The 16,325-nt window shown below is 43.1% G+C and overlaps 1 long non-coding RNA gene across 1 annotated transcript; it reads left to right on the top strand.

Moving 5' to 3' along the window:
- The first annotated feature begins 2,581 nt into the window (after positions 1-2,581).
- LOC128504955 (uncharacterized) lies at positions 2,582-3,355 on the top strand. The gene is made up of 3 exons (XR_008355509.1): positions 2,582-2,631; positions 2,756-3,233; positions 3,304-3,355. It is a non-coding gene; the product is annotated as an uncharacterized LOC128504955 (long non-coding RNA).
- Positions 3,356-16,325: the final 12,970 nt, after the last annotated feature.

Raw genomic sequence — 16,325 nt, 5'->3', positions numbered from 1 at the left:
ATACGTGCATGGAGTTAGAGTGGCTTTGTGTACATCTGCGAAGTAGCCAGTACAGGGGCAAACCTAGGTAAATGGAACAGGCTTCCATCAGAAGGTAATACAGCGAGGGATTCTAAACGTGCATGGGATAGGCATATGGCTCCTGAATTTAAGACCAAGCGCCGAGTCTCTACATAAGGAAAAATGATCTTATCTGCTGACAAATTCTATATTTCTAGCCGCTAAACTGTAGGTGCAATAATTACGAGAGGCTGGTGATGGTCTACAACCCCTCCGTGAGCCGGCTTACGTTGGTAGGACTGCCATCTAACAATGATGGAAGTGCCACAGGATGTTTACCCCTGCTTTAAGCGACCCCTTCAAGCGAAGCATAACGCGCTTTGATTTCAGCTCATGCAATGTCTAGTTGCTTCAAGAAGCGATTGCTCATTTATTTAGTCAACTATGCTGAATAATTGAGAGTAGTTGTTATCTAGATTGATGAAGAGGAGCTGATAGAGCCCCAAATCTGCTGTTAAATGCAATCCCTTGTGTTACAACTTGACTAAGGTAGCGCCGATGTGGCTCCCTCTTTTGCCCCCGCCCCATAAAGACACAAAACACCATAGTCATTTAACAATGCTTTATTATAAAGTGGATTATTTAGGCCACGGTGAGGTCCGCTTTTCGCCTTCCACACCGTGACACGGATATAAAATAACTTTATTATAATACAAAATACAATATTTGAAAACACATGATAACGTGAAACAATATGGCAATGCGCGTGCTGCACCACATGACCCACTTGTAAACATGTGCAAGCCCTGAAACATAATTATAAAGTGTTAATTGTTAAAACAACCACTTAATAACCATAAACTTCACCAAACCAGCTGGTACAGACATAAAACCGTAACACTGAAGAGACCACCGGCAGCCCTTGTCACGACTGGATTCACTCAGGCACGAGCCCAAAGAGTGTCCTGCACTTAGGCCGAGGGCCTGTGCACCATGCGTTAAAACAAACCTAAAGGTGGTTAACCCTTGCTATATGCCAGCCCAAGAGCCAACCGAAAAGTACCAGAAAACCGGGTCGAGAGGGAGGGAAAAGCTTCGCAGGTCAGTAAAATGAATGACCTAAGTGGGGTGGATTTACATTTTTATAGTGACCTACACCCCCTAAGCCCGCAGGGATGACACCTGCCTACAACCCACTAGCTCAGGCTGTCAATCATTCCCTGACCACCATGACTAGGCAGAAAAATTATTATAACAGGAAAAGGGGGGGGGCTGCCTGTCGTCCCCTCAGTGATGTGCCCCTCCTGCTCCATACTCCTGCCCAGGGCTTTCTGGAGTGAAACTCTACGCTCCGGCCTTGCTAAGATTACTGATGCGCATACGGGACGCAACCTGGCTAGAACCACTAAGCTTGACAGGTTTTTGCAGAATCTCTTAGCTTTTCATCAAGGAAAACCTGGTTGTATTAGATGTTGTGAAATAGTCAGGCCCAGTGTGTATATAAACTAATACACGTGTAATAATAGAATTAAGGAATGGCAACCTATGGAAGAATTGTGAAAGACTTGTTGATGTGATCTGGATCCGACTGAAGAAAAAAATCTGCCTTTAACGTTTCTTAATTGTGTCTGGAAGCGTTCAAATGCTATGCTACAGAGCAGAACATGTAAATTCACCTACATAAAATCAGAGACATGGAGGCCTTTGGGCAGCGAAAATTCACCTAATCCTCCTAGGGTGAGAAGATCATTTTTGTTTTTTTTTGTTTAAGCCTAGTTTTCTGTAGTTCTTGAACAAGTTGTGATGGAGTATCGTGTTATATGTATACAAAAGGCAGGAATATATTATGTATTTTTAGAGAATTTGTTGATTTCCTTACAGTTGTTAAAGATTTCCAGGACTATGCGGAACCAGAAAGTTTACCTGAAGGGGACCTACAGCTACTGGGACAGAAGATGACTACATCATCCACTCGGTGACAATGTCCTGACTCATGACCTCAGCATTCCAGAACAGCCCCGCAGGTAAAGCATTGGATCCAGGGGTAACCAGACTGAGGTGACAACAGGCAGTCCTCCCTGTCTATGGAGTGATTATGCTGATGGGGCACCAAAGGCACTAATCTGCAGCCCCAGAGTAGTGTTTGCTGGATTTGACAGCCTGTGACAAAACGTGATACCATACTGACTACTTGTCATTAATGCATGTTTTCCAAGACAAAAAGGCTTTATTTTTGAGTGTCTACTCACCATGGGAGATGTTGGCCAGTTGCATCAGCACCTGAAGGCCCTTGGCTGGTGGATCCAGAGGAGACTAGCTGAGCAAGAAGTTGGCCCAGGGCTTCTAATGGGCCTACCAAGAGCCCAGGGACTTGTTTCACCATTGAGATCCACAGGATCAGGCAAGGAGTGGACTCTTCCTACACAATACGCCACATCCAGTATGGTGCCGACAGGAGCCACAAGGTCTGCTAAAGCAGGCTTTTGGCCTGCTGTGAAGTCCCACGCCAACCCCAATATGAAGCTCACTAGGAATATACTTGATGGCGCTACCACATCAGCCGTGCGTGGGGGCAGGTGGATGCACAAAGGCTTTTGAAGATTCCTTGTTGTGGACACCTGCTGTTTTCAGGTAGTTTGACTGCTTCACCCCATCCTTTGGCTAGACATGTGATATCCACCTTGGCTTGGGGGCTGAGTACAAGGTAGCATGGCCCTTCTCCCTTCTTTATTTTCCTCTTTCTCTCCACTTACAGGGGTACCCATAGTGGTAGAAATTCTAAAGCAGCAAATCTTTTCCAAAGACTACCTAATGGCTCGTTTGCTCCGTTAGTGACCATCGCTTTTTACACAGTGAAGCCAAACCGTTTATTTCCACATAAAGAATGTTCACATTTCTGTCTGGCATCAAATAAATCATTTATATCATATGTAACTGTATGTCGTGAAAATGCTTACCCCTGTTGGTCACTTGTGCGCATGACAGTTCCATTAACAATATTAAGTTGGAATTTGCTGTGCTTTGGTGCCGTCGTGTGGACATACTGTGTAATTACATGTCTGCTTTAATGGTGTGACGCTGTGATTTGACATCCTTTGGCGTCATCATGTGGAGTGAGCGTGAGTGAAGGGCAGTGAGTGTAGCACGCTTAAGAAGATGCTGAGTACGTGTAACAAAATCAACATGACAACATGAGGGAGGAGAGTTGTGTGAGTGACATCACAATGTTGCAGGTGAGTGTGAGTAAAATATTCTTAATATTTTATGTTGTTTCCTAGCAAATCGAAATGTTTCCCCATTCAGCTGGACACCGGCAAGAACAGCTGCTAAATAATCACACTATTTCCATTATCTGAATTTTGAGGGATTTCATCCCGTTTCGGAATATATACCGCGACAGCTTATGAGACGGTAGCTGATATCCTGAAACCACGGCAACGCTGAGCGCGGTAATTAGCGGAGAATTTAGTGTGTGCAGATTGCCAATATTTCTGTCTAGTAATATCCGGATAATCTGGAAATATCGTGTCTTTATTAATTGCCGTTACTAGTAACATTAGAACGGACTAGTACATTCCATTTTTGGCTTCATTATTGCTGAGTACACGTGGTGATGACATTTTGATGAGTGTGACATGTTTCTGCGCTGTGATGTAATTCCTGTGCTGCATGTCGGTATGAGTTGGACCATAACCCAGCGAGCTCTAGCCGCTACCTGATGAATAATAGCCAACTTATGGGATCTTTTTCATGTTGAGAAGGTAAATGCACGTTTTCACAATAAATTCTCTCTCCATGACCTTCCGCCATGATGTCATTTATCGGCTGGATTTTGGGGGGATTTGAAAGAATTTCAGATCAGAGATAAAACATGGAATCACTCTTTGTGTTGTTGTGGCTGCGCTCCTATTAAGTGGAAATGCCCCACAATCTGCATATGCATTACAACATTAATGCCCCATTCATATCCCTAACAGTGTGATTCCTTTTGGTTGAAGAGCCGGTGTGTGGAGTTGCTGTTTTCCTGCAGAGGAAATTGGGGCAGCAGAAGCAGGCACGGCACCTCTCTCAGGGGCGGCAGCAGACGATGAGCAAGGGGCAACAGGAGCAGGCAGGGGACAGAGGGCAGCAGGAGCAGGCAAGGGCAGCTGACAGAGGGCAAATATGACACACAGGGCTTCCCAGGCGACAGGTCCCGCTCGGGGTTTATGCTACCGCTGCCGCTAAGTTCTCCTCCGGCTACACTGGCCTGCACTTCCGGAGACACCCACACGGGGCTGTCCCCTGAGTGTGACGGCCAGGGGGAGGAGCTATACCAACAAGCTACACTACACCCAGACGAATGATTGGGCAGGGAGGGGTCAGTCTCAGGGTATTGCACCATGAGTGGAATGGCAGGGGGCGGAGACATACTGACACGCTACACCCTAATGGTTGATTGGACGGGAAGTGGCCAGTAGTAGAGTGTGATTGGTAGGGGGCGGAAACAAACAAATGCACGCACTGCGAACTGTTACTTCGGCTACTGTAAATGTACGTGGCAACCAACATCAAGTTCAGCCATGCCACCGTGGATTTGCCTCGCGTTATGGGTCCCACAGTTGTTTGATATTCCCCGTGGAGTACTGTGTGCCCAGGACAAAGTCCGGCCGTGATTGGGCTTTATTTACTAAACAGGGAGCTCTTTTCAGATGGTAATAGCCCCCTCCGTTATCATGGAGGGGTATTAATGGCAGGGTTCACCCTGTATTAAAAGAACATCTTTATTCCAACCCCATAAGAGTGCAGCGAGCACCCAGAGCCTGGATTGGAGAAAATGTTCCGAATTGCTGGAACTCCCCGTGCGGAGCGCATCGAGGTTTAGTACACCAGCAAATGGTGTCCTGTGACAGAAGTGTAAGTGTGAATTATATTATGAGTGCAGCCTGGCCCTCCGAGCGGGGTCTGCGATCTGACTTGTTGTTGTTGGTGGCCCTGTTGCGCCGACAGCCGTTATCATTGAAAATCTTATTTATGTCCGTAAGCTCCATGTGTTCACTGTCAGTGGGAGAATGATTTCTGAAGGCAAAATTTTATTTTGGACGTAAAACCCCTTTATTTGATGGAGCATTGAGAGCAGCAGAAGGCGTAATGCGTTTGCAGCCCTATAACTGATAACGGGGGCTATTATTATCCTGCATTTTACGTATATATATATAATATATATATACATACATACATACATACATAGTGTGTGTGCATATTGGTTCAGAACCCTTACCATATATGACAGGCATGTCCAAAGTCCGGCCCGCGTTCCGGACTGATACGGCCCCCCAAGTGAGCCACGGGACTTGGCGTCATCGGCCGGCGCAGGGAGAAGGAAAGCGTGAGATTTGGGCTCTAAATCTAACCCTCCCCTACACAATTTCTTCATCAGATGTCCTTGTGGGTGTGTGTGCCGGCGCAGGGGGAAGGAAAGCCCAAATCTTGCAATCTCGGACGTCGCTAGATTTGGGCTTTCCTTCTCCCTGCGCCTGCACACACAGCCACAAGGGCATCTGATAAAGAAATTGTAGGCAGTGGCGGAACTACCGGGGTCGCGACTGCGACCGGGCCCTGGAGTTCTGCCAGTCAGGGGGGCCCAAGGGGTGCCGAGCGGTTGCTGAAAACGACCACTCGGCACCTCTTGGGCCCCCCTGACTGACAGAAATCCAGGACTCCTCTGCTCGCTGCCGCCGCTGCCGCCTGCCTCTGCGCTGCCCAGAGTGCAGTGTTGGAAGCGTGAGGCGTTTGTCTCGGGTGCCGGAGCTTCACGCTGAGCACCGGCGTATGATGTCATATGCCGGCACTCAGCTGTGAAGCGCCGGCACCCGAGACAAACGCTTCACGCTCCCAACACAGGAGTTGACGGTAAGTGACCTAGGGAGGGAGTGGGTAGATCGTGAGAAGGGGGGGTAGGGAGGGAGAGGGTAGATCGTGAGAAGGGGGGGTAGGGAGGGAGAGGGTAGATCGTTAAAAGGGGGGAAGGGAGGGAGAGGGGAGATTGTGAGAAGGGGGGAGGGAGAGGGGAGATTGTGAGAAGGGGGTAGGGAGGGAGAGGGGAGATTGTGAGAAGGAGGGGTAGGGAGGGAGAGGGGAGATTGTGAGAAGGGGGGGTAGGGAGGGAGAGGGGAGATTGTGAGAAGGGGGGGTAGGGAGGGAGAGGGGAGATTGTGAGAAGGGGGGGTAGGGAGGAAGAGGGGAGATTGTGAGAAGGAGGGGTAGGGAGGAAGAGGGGAGATTGTGAGAAGGAGGGGTAGGGAGGAAGAGGGGAGATTGTGAGAAGGGGGGTAGGGAGGAAGAGGGGAGATTGTGAGAAGGGGGTAGGGAGGGAGAGGGGGGATTGTGAGAAGGGGAGGGAGAGGAGAGATTGTGAGAAGGGGGGGTAGGGAGGAAGAGGGGAGATTGTGAGAAGGGGGGTAGGGAGGAAGAGGGGAGATTGTGAGAAGGGGGGTAGGGAGGGAGAGGGGGGATTGTGAGAAGGGGGGGTAGGGAGGGAGAGGGCAGATTGTGAGAAGGGGGGGTAGGGAGGGAGAGGGGAGATTGTGAGAAGGGGGGGGAGGGAGAGGGGAGATAGTGAGAAAGGGATAGATGTGGTATGCCGTTTTCAATAAACTGCATAAAATAGTTAATTTGTATTTAATTTTAATGGTTCAGAAAATGTCAGGCAAAATGGTCGGCCCTCGCACATGTTCACTTCATCAAATCTGGCACTCTTCGAAAAAAGTTTGGACATGCCTGATATATGATATTGAAACTAAGTTGTATCATAAATTGCCCTCACCTTGCCCTCTTCAGCAGGTAATTGCAGCTTGATTTAGGATAATGATTCTAAGTTAGCCCCCAGGTGATTTCCTGGCTAGTCGTGTTTTAGGAGAAGTCAAACTACTGACTGAGACGCATGAGAGGTCTTTATTTCATTTGCTTTTCTACTGTAAGTAATAATGATTGGGCTTATAAAATGTATGGGTCAAACGGAAGAGGCAGATTTTCTGTGTATGTATATATATAATATATATGTGTGTGTATATATATGTTGTGTATCTGTAAATACATATATATATATTGTGACAGAAAGCAGGGGATGATAATGGAGGGAGTGTATATATCCCCTTATATTTTGCAGGGTGGTTACCCACAATAGTTTTACTAGCCCCAGGGAGATGTATTGTTAATATTGGAAATTATTAACGTCTGTTGTTATTTGTGTGTTTTGGGTCCCTGGGGTGAAGCATTTGGAGAGTAGGGCGGGCCAGTGCTCCACTCCACAGTTTATGAGCAGCCGAAGACCAGCAGGTGGGAATCCAGTCCGGAGATTATCGGGTACTCTCCTAGTACTCACCTGGTTCCACTAATAAATGGGAGAGGCAGTTAAGTAGCCTCCTGATCTGAGAGCAAGAGAGAGATCATTTGGCTCCCTGAGAAAGAGCTGCTAAAATACTGAGTGCTGCCAATAATACATGCAATTTTGTTATTTTGTTTGTTGCAACGGATAAGCCGCCCGACTGTTAGATTAAGAATCCTGTATTAGTTAGTGCTCACGAGAGCAAGGCTTTTTGTTTTGATTTATTTATTTTCTGTAATGCCTGTGGTGACAAAATAAAACAGGCCCAGCCTTTTTATTTTACCCTCCTCATGTCTGAGCCGTCTCTGCAGCCTGGAAGACTGTGTGTAAGTAAAGATTCCCGGACTATATATATATATATATATATATATATATACTGTATGTAATCGTGACTTGATGGCCGGCCGGGGTGCAGTTATTATTCTCGTGGTCCGTCTGGGTGACGTGGTTGCCGGGGGCAGTTATTATTCACGTGGTCTGTCTGGGTGACATTGTTGCCGGGGGTGGTTATTATTCACGTGGTCCGTCTGGGTGACGTGGTTGCCGGGGTACAGTTATTCTCGTAGTTGTCGGGGTGAAGTTATTATTCTTGTGGTGTGTCTGGGTGACGTGGTTGCCGGGGGGGAAGTTATTATTCTCGTGGTCCGTCTGGGTGATTTGGTGGCCGGCAAGGGTGCAGTTATTATTCACGTGGTCTGTCTGGGTGACGTGGTTCCCGGGGGCAGTTATTATTCACGTGGTCCGTCTGGGTGATTTGGTTGCCGGAGTGCAGTTATTATTTACGTGGTTGTCGGGCTGCAGTTATTATTCTCGTGGTCCGTCTGGGTGACTTGGTGGCCGGCGAGGGTGCAGTTATTATTCTCGTGGTCCATCTGTGTGCTGTGGTTCCCAGGGGGCAGTTATTATTCTCGTGGTCCGTCTGGGTGACGTGGTTGTCGGGGTGCAGTTATTATTCTCGTGGTCCGTCTGGGTGACGTGGTTGTCGGGGTGCAGTTATTATTCTCGTGGTCCGTCTGGGTGGCGTGGTTGTCGGGGGGCAGTTATTATTCACGTGGTTGTCGGGGGGCAGTTATTCTCATGGTCCGTCTGGGTGACGTGGTTCCCGGGGGGCAGTTATTATTCTCGTGGTCCATCTGTGTGCTGTGGTTCCCGGGGGGCAGTTATTATTCTCGTGGTTGCCGGGGGGCAGTTATTGTTCTCAGGGTCCATCTGCGTGACGTGGTTGCTGGGGGCGGTTACTATTCACGTGGTCTGTCTGGGTGACGTGGTTGCCGGGGGCGGTTACTATTCTCGTGGTCCGTCTGGGTGACTTGGTTGCTGTACTAGTAGCCTTTCTCTGTTTTTTGTGTGATTAATGTTACGTTGAATATATAAATGTTCCCACCGGTGACCTGTGGGATGTATGTTCTGTGCTGTATACGGCGTTACTTTGTAGCGAGTGTCACACAGGCAGTGTGTTCGGAGTCCATTTGTGGGCTGTAGGTTACCACCAATTGTACGCAATCTCCTTTTTGTGGCTGCTGGTATCTCAGGAGGTTTTCTCTGGGCATATTGAAGGCTTTCTGTATTTGAGGGTCTGTGATTTTTATACGGAAACCACGGTTGCTGAACTCCTTCCTGAGGTTCTGAAGATGTTTATCCCGGTTTGTAGAATCTGAACGCATGCAATGATATCTGGCGGCTTGGCTGTAGATGATTGGGTTTTGGGGTTGTCTGTGGTGTTTCAGGTAGGTTGGTCTATCTGTTGGTTTGTGGTTCTTCATGTAAATGGTTATGTCTACAAATTGGATGTTTGTGTGAAAGTAGCTCAGCTTTAAGTTTTTGTTGGGATCGAAGGCATTAAAGTCTTCGAGAAATCTGATGGGTCTCTGTCGTTCTTTATTTGTTAGAGATCTGTGTCCTAAACCGGGATGGAATGTTGGCCCTCTGGTAGCCCCCAAAACTTCTTGCTACACAAGTGAACCCTTTGAAGCCGACACTAATAACATCTGCTGCTTCCTAGTAACTCATTATAAGAACTACACTTTTATTTGTTCCATAAAAGAATCACGTGATTGCGGTTTGCAGACATGCACACTAAGGTGTTCTGTGACGCGGTCATTGAGATCAGCAACATCTGGATGACGTTCTGCTTGGTGTGGAATCCTTGGGCGTTCCTTTGGAACATCTGCAGCTATATTTTCCTAGAATGAAAAGTTTGATGCCTTAGACAGGTGATTTCTTGCATTTGCTGTTGAGTTTCTTGGTTCAGCAGCACCCCGGAATCTGAATGTCTATGTCCAAAATTGCCCCCCCTCCGAATTATGTTTTTAGATTACCCCCCAGGCAGTAAGTTAAAGGATGTTTATTGGGGCAAAAGACTCAGGCTTTTTGTGTTTTAGTGTGACTGCCAAAGATCCAATTCCTTCAAGGTCTTCTATCCGGCACCCTGTGCTTTCCTGTACAGGGTCACATAACATGCGCTACGTGACCCCGCTTCCTTCACCGCAAGGAAAACATAGGGTGCCGGATTCCCGATGGGTCCCCCTCTGTGGTTTGTTGAGCTCTTTTTTAGGGGTTTGCTTCCCTTTCTGTGTTTTCTTTTTTTTTTTTTTTTTTGGGGGGGGGGGCAAGAATAAGTTGGCCACGCTCAGATTTTCTAGTCGAGCATTTTATCACAAGGACAACATGATGTGGGGTGTTTGTATGTGTTTATATTTGATGACATGTATGTGTTTATATTTGATGACGTGACCTGTCTTGTGGCTGGCATCGGTTCTACCAAAGGGGCACACAGAGCTGATCAGACGGACTTCGCATGTTAACACGGCTTATAGGCTTTTGGATTTTATGGGTTCATGTAAAATGTTTAAACTTCTAGGCTCGAGGATCATTCTATAGTTTCCCAGAAACATTCAAATGGCTCATATGCTGCTGCCTTAAAAACTGTGTTCTTACACCGAGAAAACAATTCAATAATTTTTTTTTAAAATGTGTTTTGCGTCAATAATTAAATAATCAGATGGTTGTTTCGTTTTTATTTAAAAGCAACTTGATGTTATGTGTAGTATTAGTATTATCACGCTGTATACTTGAAGAACTGTGTTTGAAGTAAATGTAAATCATCTAATTCCATAATAATAGCGATTCTTCTTTTTGTATTTTATACACCGCAGGTAATGGAAATTGTAACCAGAAGTCGTATCATAGAAGATTGTCCCAAATCCTGCAAGCAGAGAGACGTCTTAAAGCCGGTATGTGGAGTGATTCTTACTCTGACGTAGAAGGACGGCTTTGGCCAGGTATGGACACTTTATACACGCAGTTGTCATTATTGTTTGCGGTGTTCGCCGTTACTTAACTGCCCAAATAATTCTACATCTAAGCTTTTGCTATATTTGGTGTGTTTTGTATTAGTATGACATCATTTAAATGTTTAAGCTTTCATGATATTTTTTACATCATTCAAATATTTACACGTTCATTTTATTTCTGTTTTGTATTGGGTACTTTTCTATTAGTATGACATCATTCAAATGTTTACACGTTCATTTTATTTGTGTGTTTTGTATTGGGTACTTTTCTATTAGTATGACATTATTCAAATATTTACATGTTCATTTTATTTGTTTGTATTTGTATGACATTATTTAAATATTTCAATTGAGCTGTCTGTTCTCCGTTTGCTTATAAAATCTACTTCGAACTGTTCTTTTTGTCCCAAAATAGTGATGAATAAACGCATGTTTGGGTCAGCTGTGTTTATAATACTGTGTATTATGTATAATATCTTTTTCATAAGCATATTTCTTTCAATCTCCATGTTATAAAACTGCAGCTTGAGTGAATATTTTATGTCTAAAATCTGGTCTTGATAGTTTATATTTTTTGATTGAATTTTTAAACCTGTTTTTAATCGTGTATAAGGCTTAAAAAAGTTTGACAGTGCTATTTCCTGCTTTAAAATGTAACGTTTTCAATCTTTTCTGTGCTTTGATGATTTCTAGCTAGAAACTTGTGTTCAAGAACATATAAAAAATGTATTCTGGAACTTCCTTTCGCAACCAAGTGTCTAAAAGGTGGACATTTCTATACATTGAAACAATCGTTCGCGTCCTAATCTAATCCCGATGTGTTGACTTTTATACCGCGTACGTGTGATCGGAAAAATGGTGCTCCAAATAGTGTCTAAAACTGCTTTCTAATCCATGGTTTTTTGAAGAAATGTGAAATTATTATGTCTAATAATCCAAGTGGTGAACTGGCGTCTAAAATGTGTTTTTACTAATCCAAGCAAATCCAAATGTTACATTATTTTGAAAATTGTGATTTCAACAACTCCTTACTAATCCGCAATGTACATTTCTCAAACTGACATCAAATTGTATTATCTGTGAAATCCAGATTAAAGGAAAACCGAATGTCTAAAATGACGTGTTTAAGAGTTGATGATATATTTAAAGGCTATCAAACGTATTCTGTGACTCTTTCAAAACCAAATCTCTAAAAGATTGACATTTCCGTACTTTCCAACGCTTGTTCGCGTCCTAATCTAAATACGATGCGTTTACCTCGTACGTGTCATAGGATAAAATGCTGCTCGCGTCTGAAAATTGTGTCTGTAACTGCTTTCTAAACCAAGGCTTTTGAATAAATGTGAAATTCTGGTGTTTTAAAGAGAAATGTGTCTAAAAGGGGTTTTAAACATTGTGGGGGGTTTTGGTAACCACAGTGTCTACATTTTCTACGATTTGGGTTCATGACAAATGCATAAAACGATGATGAAAGGGTTGGTGTTCTTCTTAGTCCTCGTCGGCGTATTTTTAGGGCTCTTTAAAATAATCTTCCTGCTCTATCAAAAACAAACTGGTTTTATATCGAAACGGCCAATAAAATGTTCACTTTTACCACGTCGTAAAAACAACAAATACGGGACTTCAAATGGTGTTTCCAGAATTCTAATCCCAGCGTCAAACAATCTATTAATCCGTTTATCGCTCATTTAACGTAAATTGGGTTTTCTGTTCCGATAAATGTGTTTGAAATGAATTGCCTGTCTTTTACAATGCAGGTTACCTCTAGATTGTAAGCTCTTTCGAGCAGGGTCCGTTTTACCTTTTGTATCAAATCAAATGATGTCCTGGTTACCCATTGTACAACACCGCGGAATGTGATGGCGCTATATAATACAATAATAATGGAGGTTACCTTTTAGATTGTAAGCTTTTTCAAGCAGGGTCCGTCTTCCCTATTCTTTCAAATCGAATTATGTCCTGGTTACCCATTGTACAACACCACGGAATGTGATGGTGCTATATGAAACAATAACAATGCAGGTTACCTCTAGATTGTAAACTCTTTCGAGCAGGGTCCGTTTTACCTCTTCTTTCAAATCAAATGATGTCCTGGTTACCCATTGTACAACGCTGTGGAATGTAATGGCGCTATATAAAACAATAATAATGAGGGTTACCTCTAGATTGTAAACTCTTTTGAGCAGGGCCCATCTTGCCTGTTGTATCTCTAAACCTAATGATGTCCTGATATCCATTGTACAACGCTGCGGAATGTGATGGCGCTATATGAAACAAATAATAACAATGCAGGCGTTTCTAATAAGAGACGTGAGTTGAAATTTGTGCTAAAACTGTCTAAAATTTAAAAGAAATTCCTACTAAAAATGGTCTCTGTTTTAACCAAATGACAGATTGTGTTCTGCTTCAAATTGTTTGATTCCCCTCTTTTTGGTTTTATTTCCTTTATTTTCTTATTGGTGTTCAAAAATCCAAATGTGTTACTAAAAAAACAAAGAATTCTGTTTTCAACCATTTGTCACATTATCTGTGAAATAGTTTTGAAATCCAATTACAGTTCAGTGGGACTGCCATTGTTTGCCACGTTTTTGTCCCCGTGTTGGAGGACGGGTATTCTGTACGCTGGAGATAGTAGTCATTGGTAAATGTATTGATCGGTGTCTATTAAGTCAACGTTATGTGACAAAAAGCAATTTGTTGCTAATTTTTGAGACTTGTTGAACTGATTTTATGGTCTCAGCTGTTAGCCGGGAAAATTGAACTGAAATGATGGTGGATTTCTTATAATGTTTTTATTTAAGTGAAAAACGGGTATATTTGACATGTCGAAGCTCTTGATAACCCAAATGTATAAAACATTGTAATTAGATGCTGTCGGTCCTGTTCGTGAAAGAACATCTCGCGGTCCACATGCTGTACGAATAGTTATGCCTTTCTTATGAGTTTGAAATATTTATCTACACTATGACATCATTTTAATCAACTGAACGTGGTTTTTATTTTCAGTCCCACGGCAAATTTGTTGAGGTATTTAAATGTTTTTCCTTCCCTTATTTAAATGTGGCTCTTAATATGTTTGTTTGAAAAAGGTGTTTTTAAAGGGTTTCTAAACTGTTGCGAAAAGTTCTTAGATTCAAGCTTTGGTTGTTACCGACGCAAAAGTCAGAAACGGTACGCTCGAGAGTTATTAAAGGATTCCAGGTTTACATTTTATGCAGTTGTCAGTAGTGATGCATTTGATTTTACGCGGGTAAAATGACAAGGTTTTTAATCATTTAACACGTTTAAAAAAAAAAAGTTAATTTTCAAATAACTATTTTTTTCAAATTTCAAAATGTATCTTTTAGGATTGATTTTGTTGATTTTGAGAGATTCCTACTTATCTTTGGTTTTATGATCAACTGAATGATAAAAATAAAAACAAAATTAAAATTAAAAAAATTGCAAAAAGGTGTTTCCACTTTCCTGCGGTCTAATCTTTCTAACACTGAATTGTGAAATAGTTTTGAAGTTCTTTATGTGGCTAAAATGAAATGTAAATTGTTTTAGTTTACAGAGGGTTTTGAATTCGTATAAAATGTAGTTCGTTTTTAGCCTCGATATGACTCGGCGCTGCGCATGGAGAGAATACTGCGAATGGTAAGTGCTCAAATTATGAATTATCTGCTCTTTAATTTTGGTGTATAATTGATGCTATTAAGTCACCATAAAACAATGTTTTTTTTGCAAAATAGGGTTTTTGTAGCTTTTTGTTAGTACGTTTATAATTTGGACTTCTCGCGGCCTTTTACATTTTACCTAAAATTGTTTATTTCATGCTAAATCTTTTTGAACTACTTGTCAAATTATCGTTTTTAAAGCTGTGTTTCTGGTTTTTAAAGGCTGGTTTTCTTCTAATATGTACATCTGTTTTTAGCAAATGTATTCTGAAATAGCCTTTTTAATCTTAATTTTGTTCACGTGTCTAAAGAGGTTACTAAGAAATCGTGTCCGAAAATATTCGGCGTCTGTCTAAATGTTTCAAATATTGTGGTTAAATATTGTCTAAAATGGCGTCCGCTCTAGTTTCGGCGTTTTTGGTGCAGTTTCACTCGTTAATGGCCCGCGTGGCAAACTGCTGTTACAGACTAATTCACGCTTTCTGTTTCCAAGCAAATGTCAGTGTTGTGTTTTTGAATAATTTTGTCTCCACATCGTGGTTCTAAAACATTTTGATTTGTGTAATGCTGAAATTATATAAAAATGTCTCAAAGGAAATTCTAACCGAAATGTGTAAAATTTCATTAATGTACGCTTTCCATCCGCAGCCGACCTGTTAGACTTTTATATGAATTGTGTCAGATGTTTTAAGAGCTCGCCCCGTTTCCATGTTTGTTTATTTTATGGCATATTTACAATGTCTTTGATCTGCTTATGCGTTTTCACACAGCAGACATTCTCATGCTTTAGGAAATTGCATTTTTGTATATCATTTAAGATTTTGGTCCTCAAAATTTTAATTTCCGGCGGCGTATTTACCTCCGACGCAGCCCTAGGAATAACCAGGACTGGAGCCGCCTGCTGCCTTTCACCCCGGTGCCGGGATATATCAGGAAACGCGTATGTAATGCCAAAATTCTTACTTATATTCATCACAATTTTGTTTTTATTGAGCCTTTGTAAGTGTCTAAAGAAAGTTGTAATTGTTTTCTACAGTTGCTTTATACAGAGCTTTAAATAAAACTATAATTTTTGGGGGGGTTTTCCTCATAAATCCTACAGTATCCTAAAGTATCCTACACCGATAGTCTTTATTTTATGTTTAGGCCTTTTATTCCAAGATGGCGGCTTCTAGCAGTCGCAGTGATGTCATCAAAGAACTGCCGGCGAGGCTGGTTTGTAACGTGCGTGCTGATTGGTAGCTGGTAAAGCCTCGTGCAGATTCCTGCTCTTGCCCTACGGTAGCTGCCTGCTTTCAGTGACAAAATGCTGCACCTGGATGTCAAATAAATGAAAAGCACCCCGTGGGTGAGTCTGGCAGCCTGTGCTGGGTGTACAAATATCTTTGTGGGGCTGTATGACAAGATAGTATTTTATGGGAAAAATGCTAATGAGACAGCTTCTGTTGTGAGACTTTAACTCTTGTAATGCTCAGCTGGCCTGGCAATGTTACAATCATTGTTTTAACAAATAATCGCCATGTGTTTTATTCTGGTGATATGTAAGGTCTCGGTGGTCGTGTCCTGTGGTGCCTTCGCTGGAGTTTCTTGCGGTGGATTGTCCGTGTCCATCGTCTCTGTCGAGAGCCTGATGACAGAGTCCCTCGTGTTCCTCTACGTCGCCAAACTCCATCAAAAGTTCTCCTGGCCTGCAGTGGTGAGTGTGTGCTTCTCTTCTAATCCCCAGTTTATAGACTTATCTGTAGATTACGGTCCAAGACTAAACTGAGTGACGAACCAGCCCCCCTTCTTTCCCCCACAGATCGTATGAATAAGAGATTTATTTATTCTCTGTTATTTTTCCTGCGTATAGTGGCAGTATGTATGGGTTGTACTTTCCCCTCAGGACAAGCTTCTGAAAGACCAATCAAAAGTTAAACTCCTCCCCTCCTACCAATAAAAGCCGCAAGCTGGTAGAGTCCTCGGTTCTTTCTTGTCCCTCGTAGGGTGAACAGCTTCGTGGATTCT

This window comes from Spea bombifrons, chromosome 9 (genome assembly GCF_027358695.1).
Source record: "Spea bombifrons isolate aSpeBom1 chromosome 9, aSpeBom1.2.pri, whole genome shotgun sequence".
NCBI classification, from domain to species: domain Eukaryota; kingdom Metazoa; phylum Chordata; class Amphibia; order Anura; family Pelobatidae; genus Spea; species Spea bombifrons.
The sequence above is the reverse complement of the archived record's forward strand: the minus strand, read 5'-3'. Positions and strand labels throughout refer to the sequence as shown.